Here is an 11,309-nt window from a genome sequence, read left to right as displayed (position 1 = left end):
TAGATGCCACTCCCTCATGGATTCTCCACAACATAATCAGCAACAAATTTACCATAACATCTTTCCATCTCATCAATCCAATTCTGATCATCAAAACAACTCTTTACAATCTCAAATCCATTCCATGAATCATTTCAAAATTTGGCTTTGCGGTCATTACCAACCTTCTAGGACCATACCTTATTTGGATATCTATACATTTTCCACACTAGCTTAGACCCCAAGGCCAAATTTTGTAATTTCATCTTTCTTAGTCCAACACCACCACCTTCTTTTTATTTGCATGCAATCTCCTAGTTTAGTAGTGGAATCTTTTTTTATCGTTTACCCCTTCCCTTAGAATTTTTTTCAAAAATATTTCCAAAGCTCTGATAGCTTTGATTGAAATTTTAAAGCACAACATTGTATAAATTGGCATTGCTGATAAAACGCACTTGATTAACTAGATCCTACCTGGGAGAGAAAGCCACTTTTTCTTCCATATCTCTATTTTAACTCTACACTTTGTAATGAGCTCTTCCCACAAGTCAGGCCTGGAGGCTCCTAAGAACATGGGGACACCAAGATATTTTGATGGAAGCATTTGCAATTTCCAACCCAATTTTTGCACAATTTTGTTTTGTAACGGTCCTTTTGTATTAAAGAGAAAAATATATTTTTTCTCATCATTAATCCTTTGTCCTATAGCATTATCATACAGCCTCAATGTCTCCTTTATTACCCCTGCTTCTATTAGCGAGGCTTCTCTGAACATGCTTGTGTCATCCGCAAATTGGGAGTGGGTGATCAGGGTAAGTCCTTCTAGGACTCCCAGCCCCTTCCAACAATCTAATTCCCTCTTCTTGTGAATTAGTCAGCTCAAAGCTTCAACCATTAGTACAAACAACATTGGGGAGATGGGTTCCCCTTGCCTCAAACCATTAGTGCTTTCAAAAAAACCAAACACGCCTACATTGACTGCAACAGATAAGTGCACGAAACTAAGACAAAAACTAATCATTTGTCTCCAATTCACATCAAACAAAAACTTCTCCAATACCTCATCAAGAAATTTCCACCCTACCTTGTCATAGGCTTTTTATATATCAATCTTGATTACCATGGCTTTCATTTTCTCTGTGATTATTGAGTGCAGGACTTCAACCATGAGTATGATGCTATCCGCGATTTCCTGGCCAGGAGTGAAACCATTTTGTTCTTCAGAGATGAGCTTGGGTAGGATAATTTTGAGTTTGTTATCAAAGGCTTCGGTGATTATCTTGTATATTGCATTGCATAACGTAATGGCCTAAATGCTTCCAATGAATTAGCATCATCCTTCTTTGGAATTACTACCAGGACTGTGTTATTTATTTATCTTACAAATCTCCCCTTCTTTCTCACATCCTCCAATACTTTCCAAATAACCACCTTAATAAAGTCCCAATAGTTTTGATAAAAATGCACAAGGAAACCATCTAGTCCCAGGGCTTTGTCCAGGTCCAGACCGAAAATAACCATCTTAACTTGTTCAAGTGTTAAGGGAGCCATCAGCATAGCATTGTCTTCTACCAAGACTAGTCTAGGAATAGCCTCCAGTATCTCCTCACTCCCAACTATAGGATCTCTGAGTTTATCATTGAAAATATCATAAAAGTATTCAACGGAAGGTTGTCCAATTTCATTTGTATTTTGCTACCTACGCACATCCTCCAAGGTAATATCTCTAATCTGATTAAATGCTTGTCTTTCTTTAATAGAGGAGTAAAAATATTTTTTATTTTTATCCCCATCTTTTATCCATAATTCCCTTGCCTAATCCCTCTAGTATATTTCCTCCCTAGTAAGTAATTTAGTAAATCTTTCCTTCAAATTTTTCTCATTAATAAATCCACCTTACTCATCCCTTTATCCATGATTTTCTTCTTAAATCATCTAATTCCCATTCAACTCGGTCCTTCTCATCAAAGATGTTTTTGAATGTCCGTGTTCCACACCTTAATTCTATTTTTAATGAAATTAAGTTTTCTAACTAAACAGAAGCTTGGTGTACCTTTTATGTGCGAGCATTCCTTCCACCATCCATTGATGGTTTCCTTGAGAGATTTTTCTCCACCACATGTTCTGGAATTTGAAATAGCCACCCCTCGATCAATTTCCAATCCCATTTCCAACATAATGGGAAAATGATCCAATAGACAATAAGGAAGAATCTTTGCACTGATTAGTATTCCCTCTGTGATCCATTTTGTTCCGGTCAATAATCTATCCAAATGCTCCACAATATTGAGGAAGCCCATCCTTCTGATAGAATACAATCCACAACCTCAATCCCTAGAATGAAGTGTCTGAATTCCACCATATCCTTGATGATTTTATTTGTGCCTCCTTTCTTTTCAGATAGGTCCAGAATAGGATTGAAATCGCCCCCTAGAATATAATTGTTAGTTCCAAAATTTTTGATATGTTCGCTTAGCTTCTCCCATAATAAACATTTCTGCTGTGAATAAATCGGCCCGTATATGTTCCAAATTGCAAAAAATGTGGATGAGAATTTGCATTGTACGTGTGCTGAGATCCAATGTTTTCCTTTACCTATATTAGTTATATTGACTCTATTTGGATTCCATAGAAGTCCCAAACCTCCTGATGACCCCTCTGCAGCCTAAAAAGAACTAGTCCAGTTTCTACAATACTTGATGAACTTTTCACCATTCATGATTCCATATTTTGTTTCTTGAAGCAAGACTGTCACAGATTGCATTGCCAAGATGGTGTTTCACCATCCTATGCTTGTCAAGGGCCCCTAGACCCATGACATTCCAGCTAAGGATCCTCATTGATTCCCAAGGGAGCCTTGAGATCCCTTGGTACTCTTCCTTTTGAGAAACTCTGACACACTCATCAATCCCTTTCTAACTGCCTCCTCCTCCCTTTTCTGTTTGTTTGTTTTCCTACCTTTGTTACCCTTCCCCTATTGTCCTTTCATCAGCACCAATTGTTGAATATGCCTTATCTCTACGATATCAATTTCGTCATCCCCATCTTCCTCCTCAGACTCTCCAAAAACCTCAGGTATATGATCAAAGACATTATCATCTATAGATAAAGCACAACTCCCATTGGTTATCTGCTAAATTTTAATTGTGTCATCCTTAGTTAAATCACCTTCTCCCATATTCACCCTAGGTTGTGGGCTACAATTACCTTCGCCTACCATATTTGTTTCAATCTCTGAACTCTAATTTTGAAAGACCTTTATTGATTCCTTTTGATTCTCTTATACGAATTGTTTAGGTCTCCACACCTTGTTGTCTTGGGCTCTTTTCCTGCAATTTACCGTCGGGTAATTCCATAGTCCACAAGTTAGGCAAAATACTTTTTCCTCCTCAATTTCTATTATCTGAATCCAATCTTCACAATGGGAAATTAATCTAATTTCAGGTAGAATTTGTCTAACAACAGCTAACCAGAGTCTAGCATATAGGTAATACTCCATGGGTAGATTGTTCAAATGGATCCATACCCTTTTTTCATATGGCTTTGTAATCAAGGGATTGAATTTCCTATGTCATCTTTTCATGTATAGCGGGGCTGAATCCATAAACCAAACTCCCGCTTCCAGTATTTCCCTCCTTTCTTCATGTTGGCATTGTACACTCTAGTGAGAAATGATGACGTTTTCATTGATGGCAACCTACTCGAAACCTTGTGGAAACCTTCAAACAGCCTTGTTGCATTTATCTGGTAAACCACCGACAACAATGCATACTAGCACTCCAACCGACAGGAACAAACTTTTGTTTAATGTATTTAATTGTAAATATCATTTTGTAAAGTCGACATCCAATATTGTAGTAGATTCATATATGTATGAGATCTTGTAAATCATTTTGATATGAGAGATGTTAGAGAGGATATAGAAGATGAGATATATGTGAATGTGTAGGACAGATTTTGTATAAGGTTTATGGTTATAGTGTGAGCTTAAACTGGTATTAAACCCTACATAGGAGATGTTGATTTAAAGTAGTACATTGTATTGGATTTTCATAATCCATTTTGTAAGTCAGCGAGACTTCTATTTTGTAGAGTGAGCAGTGAGTTCTAGGCCATTGGCCTTCCTGCATGTGCAGGCACCACATTCTAAGTAATATCCATTCATTGGCTAGTGAGTGAATATTGTGGGTCACAAATCCCACCAAGATTTTTCCCACACTGGGTTTCCTCGTTAAACATCTTGTGTTATGGTGTGTTTTCTATGTTGTCTTTCTTGTTCCTATTTACTGCATTAATACTTGTTTACCGGTACACTATTTTGGAATGCATAATACTTAATAAGGTCAAACATTTTGTTGACCGGTTAGATATTGATTCACCCCCCCCTCTTAGTATCTTTGGGACTGTCATCAATCCTAACAATTAGACAAGACAAAGAAGGTACCTAACAACATAGTCATGACCTTAACCAGAGCAACATCTGATAGAAGATCCAAGAGTAAATGACATCAAGGATATAAATGCCAGATTCATAAGTATGATCTTAGGCTACAAAACCACACATGCAAACCGACTCAATTCAATTTCTAGTCTTTGCATTAAAAGTTCTTATGATATGGTAAATAATGATGCAAAATATATGTGTGTTAGTGGCTAAAGGATGAATTAATAGACAACCTGAAAAAGATAAAAGGTGATAAGAAAGGAACATTTCATTTCAGTATGTCTTATGTTGTATTTCTCAAAAGAAGTTCTCGGTATTGGAAACAAAGATTTTGGATATGACATACCGATAGGAAAACAGTTGGAAGAAGCCTTCACCTGCATGGGTACTGATAAGGAAAACAATATAACTAAGTATTTCAAAACCTTTCAAGCCAAAATAAAATTAAGACAGAGACTACCATAAAGTATGATAGACAAATATGATAAGGAAATCTGCTTTGTGATTAAAAAGGATGAAATATGGATGGAAGTAGTTCTTCCTAGAGTTCTGTATGATTAACTAAAATGGGGTATGAGAATGATGTAAATATTATTGAGACTTATGCTAAAGCCCTATTAGAAGCACCTAGAGAGCCAGCAGAAGAAGTTTTTGGTAATGCAGAAACAATTGAAAGCGGTGTACAAACATTGAAACAAAGAAAGAAAAGAGAAAAGTACATAAGGAGTGTAACAAAACCAGTAAAGGAAATCAAATAAAACATCATGAACATTATTGGAATAAAGGAAAGTGAACTATAAGGAATACAACCGGAGGCACATATCTCACTAGTTGGTACATCATCTGAAAGTGAAATACCTGCCGAGTTTAAGAGAGTTGAAAGGAAGAGAAAACCCTCACCAGTACCCTCTCCTACACCAATGAAAACAAGAAAGATGCAACAAGCGGTAAGACAATCGGAAAAGAAGTTGACAACCAAGAAGAAATAAAAACAGGTTATACCACCTTTGGATAAATTACTGAGTGAAATCACTGATGGTGGCAACTTGGCAAATGTGAGCAAACTGTATAAAACATTCATTGATTCTGAGAAGGAAAGTATTGAGAACTGCATAATTCTACATCTGGATATTTACAAGAAAGTGTTAATAGAAGTTGTAGATGATTTTCCAAATGAATTATATAGAAGGTTAGATGCAAAGAGGATTGCAGTTATGGAGTTAGATAAGAAACTTAAGATTGAAAAATTACTAGTTGTACATCCAGTTAAATCTAAAGAAGAGATTGATGAACTAATTAGTGAAGCTAATAGATTTGTTTTTGCAAGCAGTCACCGACATGTGAGCCTAATGGCTGGAAGAGTCAATGAAATTGCAGAGGAAACAACAGATAAATGGGATATCATTTTTGTAGAAAAACAAAAATAGGAAGAATTGAACAGACCCAAGAAAACGTTCAAGGTATATCAAAAGGACAAAGACAAAGGAAAAGGTAAAATTGGTGGGATACCTAACATAAAAAATAACTAACAACCTACCACCTCCCTTGGCTACTACATCGGTAAACACTGATGACATAAAGGCTACTGAAAATGTTAATACAACACATGAGGACACTAACCAAGAATCAGAAATTCTATTCACAATGAGTATTGATACTCAGGAAGTAAACATTGTTGTGGATTAGGAAAGCACAAAGGTGAAGAATGATAATATTGGAAACATTATACAACAACCGACAAAAAATATTGAGGTTGGAATACAAATAGAGAAACCAGAGCAAACATAGAAAACAGTGCATACAAAGGAACCTTTGGAAAGTTAATTAAATACTGGTAGTGTAGATGTTGGCATGGAGAAACTGATAGAGATAGAGATACTGACAGTGGATAACACAGAGAAACCAACAGAGAAACCAACATAGGCACAGGTACATGTTGAGATAGCAAAACCAATAATCACTGAGAAACCCAAACCATTGCTAGTAGAAATGCAAACTTAGACTGATCAACCAAAGGTTGAGACAAGCAAATTGGTTACTAATACTACAAGAACTAAGAGAGTAAAAGCAGTTGGTCAGACATCAGGTACTTCACTAAGTGAATTCAGACCTACAAATGTAACTGAAGTACTTCTGGACTCACTCAAAAAGATAACTAATTATAATGCTTTGGCCTACAAGGCAATTGATGATACTATACCTATTCTTAAGATGATTGCACCAAAATGCAATGTAGATAATGTAAAGGACTCTTTAGGATAGTTAGACACATTGTCTAAATTCATTACTAGAAATGTAATAACAGTTGATCAAATAAATGAGGAAACATTCAAAGAGAAGATAGAAATAGAAAAAGAAAAATTCTTTGAGGAGACAATAAAGAAGTGCACTGAACACATTAACATACTTTTATTGGCACTAAATACAACAATTTTGAAGAATAAGGAATTGTATAGAGAAACATGAAAGCCACATCTGTTGACCCAGGACATTGAAAAACGAATAAGCAATGTAAAAACCAAAATTGATGATATAGCTGATAATATCATTGGTTCATCCGAACCTATATTAGTTATAGAGGAAGAGATAGTAGGATTTGAGGAAAAGTTGGAGAAATTGGAGAAAGAAAAAGCAAGGATCAGGACAAATGTCAGAGAGCTGAAGTATAAACTTAGTCCTAAACTAGATAACCTTATCTCTCTGAGGAATGAGATATCTAAGGCATTAATTCAAGGGGAAAGGTCACCGAAGGAGCATATCCATCATCTCATTGGTACAATTCAAAGAACTGAGGTAACCATGAATGATAGCAATAAATTTAAGCAAAGTTTAAACTTGGTTTTGGATTATATATTTTAGATTGTAACCAACCGGTTACAAACCTTAATGTGAAATTTTGCACTCATTTGAAAATTTTTGACAACCTTTGTCATTGATGTCAAAGGGGGAGTAGTGGATAGAGAAAAATGGCTAATCAGAGGAGATCATCTACTCAGGGGGAGCATATATTTTTGGTAAATTTTTGGACTTCATTTTTGGAACAGTTATTGATTTTTCTCATGAGTGTTCCCATCAATGCCAAAGGGGGAGATTGTTGGCATTCTACACTCTAGTGAGAAATGATGGTGTTGTCATTCATGGAAACCTACCAAAAACCTTGTGGAAACCTACAAGCAAATTTGTGGCATTTATTTGGTAAACCACTAACACTGGCAGACACTTTACTGACACCGGCAACAATGCATACCGACAATCCAGCCACAGGAGCAAACTTTTGTTTATTGTATTTAATTGTAAATATCTTTTTCTAAAGCTGACATGGCATATTCTAATAGACTCATGTATGTATGAGATCTTGTTAATCATTTTGATATGAGAGATGTTAGAGAGGATATAGAAGATGAGATATATGTGAATGCATAGGACAAATTTTGTATAAGGTTTCTGGTTATAGTGTAAGCTTAAACTAGTACTGAACCTAGCATAACAGATGTTGATTTAAAGCAGTACATTGTATTGGATTTTCATTATCCATTTTGTAAGTCAGTGAGACTTCTATTTTGTAGAGTCAACAGTAAGCTCTAGGCAGTTCGCCTTCCTACATGTGTAGGCACCACATTGTAAGTAATATCCATTCATTGGCCAGTCAGTGAATATTGTGGGTCATAAATCCCACCGAGGTTTTTCTCATACCGGGTTTCCTCGTTAAACATCTTGTGTTATGGTGTGTTTCCTATGTTGTCTTTATTCTTCCTGTTTACTGCATTAATCCTTGTTTACCAGTACACTATTTTGGAATGCAAAATACTTAATAAGGTTAAACATTTGGTTAACTGGTTAGATACTAATTCACCTGCCCCCTCTCAATATCTTTGGGACCGTCATCAATCCTAACACTTTCTCTATTGAAAAAATTACAATGAAAAATCTGTGTGGAAGGAATTTCATGATTTGAGGGATTTTTCACTTTTCTTCAATCCATTTGCCAATTTTTTCTTTCCATCTTCGGGCCTATGAATCTGCAAATTATTCTGAGATCCTTCAAATATTCTAAATCCACCTCAATTTCTACAAAAACATCTATGGTTTGTATTTCTCCACTGATTCTGAAACTCCTTGCGTTCTCCTCCTTGTCACCATTTTCGCAGCCCTGCATTTTTTTGCTCGCACATCTATTCATAGATATGAATGATATTCAACTATTTTAATTTTAGTATCATATAATATTAATTTTATTAATTATATTTCTTAAAATAGAATTTGGGTATATTTCTAGTGTGTATTCAATCCGCAAAATATCAATATGGCATGCAAAGACTGTGGTTCGGTTTTGATCCACTGGCTATTTCTGCAGCCAAGCTCTAGTTATCTCCTTCATCTCTCATTCATCTGCCTCTTCTTCTGGGTGTGATTTGAGTTGTCCATTGTAGTTTGTCTTTTCTTTATAATAAGCTCTTCCTTTTTCTTAGAGGTTATACAAGATAGAAAGGAATTGAGCAAAGATTTTTTGAAAGCATTCTAGAGTTTTCTTTTAGAACATGTAATCGATTTCAGAATGAAATAAAGAAAAGATATGTTTTTCTGATCTGTTAAAAGTATTTTGCTAGACATTTGATATCACTCATCCAAGGGGGCCCACTTAGTGAGTGATCCTATGTTTATGTTCATTGAAGTTCATTTTTACCTACTGCAGTAGAATTTCATGACTGGATTGTTCCTACAGCCACTGAAAATAGATCCATTGACTGTTCCTGCAGTCAAGACAGAATAGTGTGACATCTATTATTTACATTAGATCATTCCAACATTGTTTTATAAAGCTTTCATGTAGCCTTTTATGATTTCCATTCTTTCCTTTCCTTTCTATGTAATGTTAGTTACTGCAGTAATGCAGAATAACCATTTAAGGAGCTTAGTGCATATATATTGTAGACCCATTTCAAGTTTTACATTCTTGGATTGATAACTAAATGAACACCAGCCATGAAAATAGTAAACTCTACTATATGAATGTCCAAACTTCAGATTGAGATTTCACTTAGAGTAATTATTACTATTATAGTTGGGGTAGAGGTTCCTACAGCAACTGATGCAAATACTGCAGCAACTCATGAGTTTCCTGTTGCAATTAAGCAGGCTAATAAAGGTAATGTTCCTACAACCTCTGTAGTGGACATATTTGCTAGTTCATAATAAAATATTTCTATTTTATATGGGAATATTCTTCTCCGTACATAAAATCCCATCCACATCATTCCATCCCACATTCTTACCTATCACTTCATTTCATTTCGCCTTCATTTTCGTGCAATTGCAGGTACATGTATATTGTATTTTATTTTAATTATGCATTTATTAGTTCATTATGATTATATCCTGTTTAAATCTGCTCCGCTACCTGAAATCTTGTCCTCTTGTGTGAACACATGCTAGGTTAAGTTGGGGGGGTGGTACTTTATGGTTTGTTTTCCAATATGATTAATTATCAGTCCTTTTTGGTACCCCAAATTGATATGCTTCCCATCATTGCCGATTATGTTAATATTTCACAAAAGCGAATGATAAAGTTTGCCGCCAGAACTAAGATGTGTAAAGAGATTTCATTTTTAGCAATACTGTCAATTATTCTGGTTCAGCTGCAGAGAGAAAATTATCAGAGTAAGAGATGGGCAGTGATCTAATTCACCATGAGCCAACAATCCATGAAGGGTTGCTGCAGGATGGTCTTTGTGAACAGTATTTCTGAAATCACCACTGGTTGGATTACTTCTTGAAAATTAGGGATTACAACGAAGAAATTGCTGCAAAATTCATGCATTCCTTTCATGAAGTAGAAGCTACGGTTAAAGGTTTGAGGGTAATTGCTATAGAATAGCAAATAGCGGAAGTAACAGGGTGAATTCACAAAGTTGGTTCCCACTTTTTAGTACATCTTGATTTTTGCTGAAATCATACATTTTTTAGAAAATATAATGATTCAAGCTTTAAGAGGTCCCATTTGAAGTAATTAATTGAAGATAGTTAGATCAAAGGCTCTTAGATCAAAATTTCTTGGATAGAACCTCTCTACTTATAAATCATACTTGCAATGGAGTCTCCTTTGCATCTATCAAATGCTGATAAAAAATTAAATTTACATTAGCTTTTGAGGGGTCAAATGAATTCATTTAGAAGTTTTGTCTTCTTAAGGATTTAGTCCTTATTTTAAGCTTTCCAAATAGTATAATTTTTAATACATTTAATTTAATTAATATATTTTATTTTTATTTTTTATGAATGTAGGTTTTTCACCGAACATGAACTTCTTTGTTCAATGCATTGGGAAAAATAGTAAACTAAATCCAAAAAAATCTAAAAAATATCTATGCACTAGGTATTGATGTCTTCTTTCTAACAAAAAAAAAAAAACTGAATTTTGATATATATAGAACAAGTTATGTGTTGAAACCTACAACTATATCTAAATTATAATTAGTTGGACTTAAAAAATTAATAAAATAAAAAATATTCAACATATCACTATCAAACCAACTGCATGCCCTGGGTATTGATGTTACAAACCAAAATTTAACAAAGATTAGTTTTTATCATATATAGAAAAAAAATTATACATTTCGAGATGCACATCACTCTTAAAAAATGTTGTTTGTTGTAAAAAACTACTTTTGAGGGAGATGGAAAACTTAATAAAATTTTATTCAAAAAAATTTGAAAAAACTGTATTTAGAATCTACAAAAAGGAAGTTACAAATCACTAGTTTACATCACCTTCAAATTCTTAATGGTTTAAAAGTTATAGGTGTCAGAAAGTCAAGGTTTTTTGCAAAATGTTCATCTAAGTGTCAAAGTTGGTCAAAAAGTGGGAACCAGTATTGTGAGTTCACCC

This window comes from Cryptomeria japonica, chromosome 7, assembly GCF_030272615.1.
Source record: "Cryptomeria japonica chromosome 7, Sugi_1.0, whole genome shotgun sequence".
In the NCBI taxonomy this organism is placed as follows: Eukaryota; Viridiplantae; Streptophyta; class Pinopsida; order Cupressales; family Cupressaceae; genus Cryptomeria; species Cryptomeria japonica.
Note: the sequence above shows the minus strand (reverse complement) of the source record.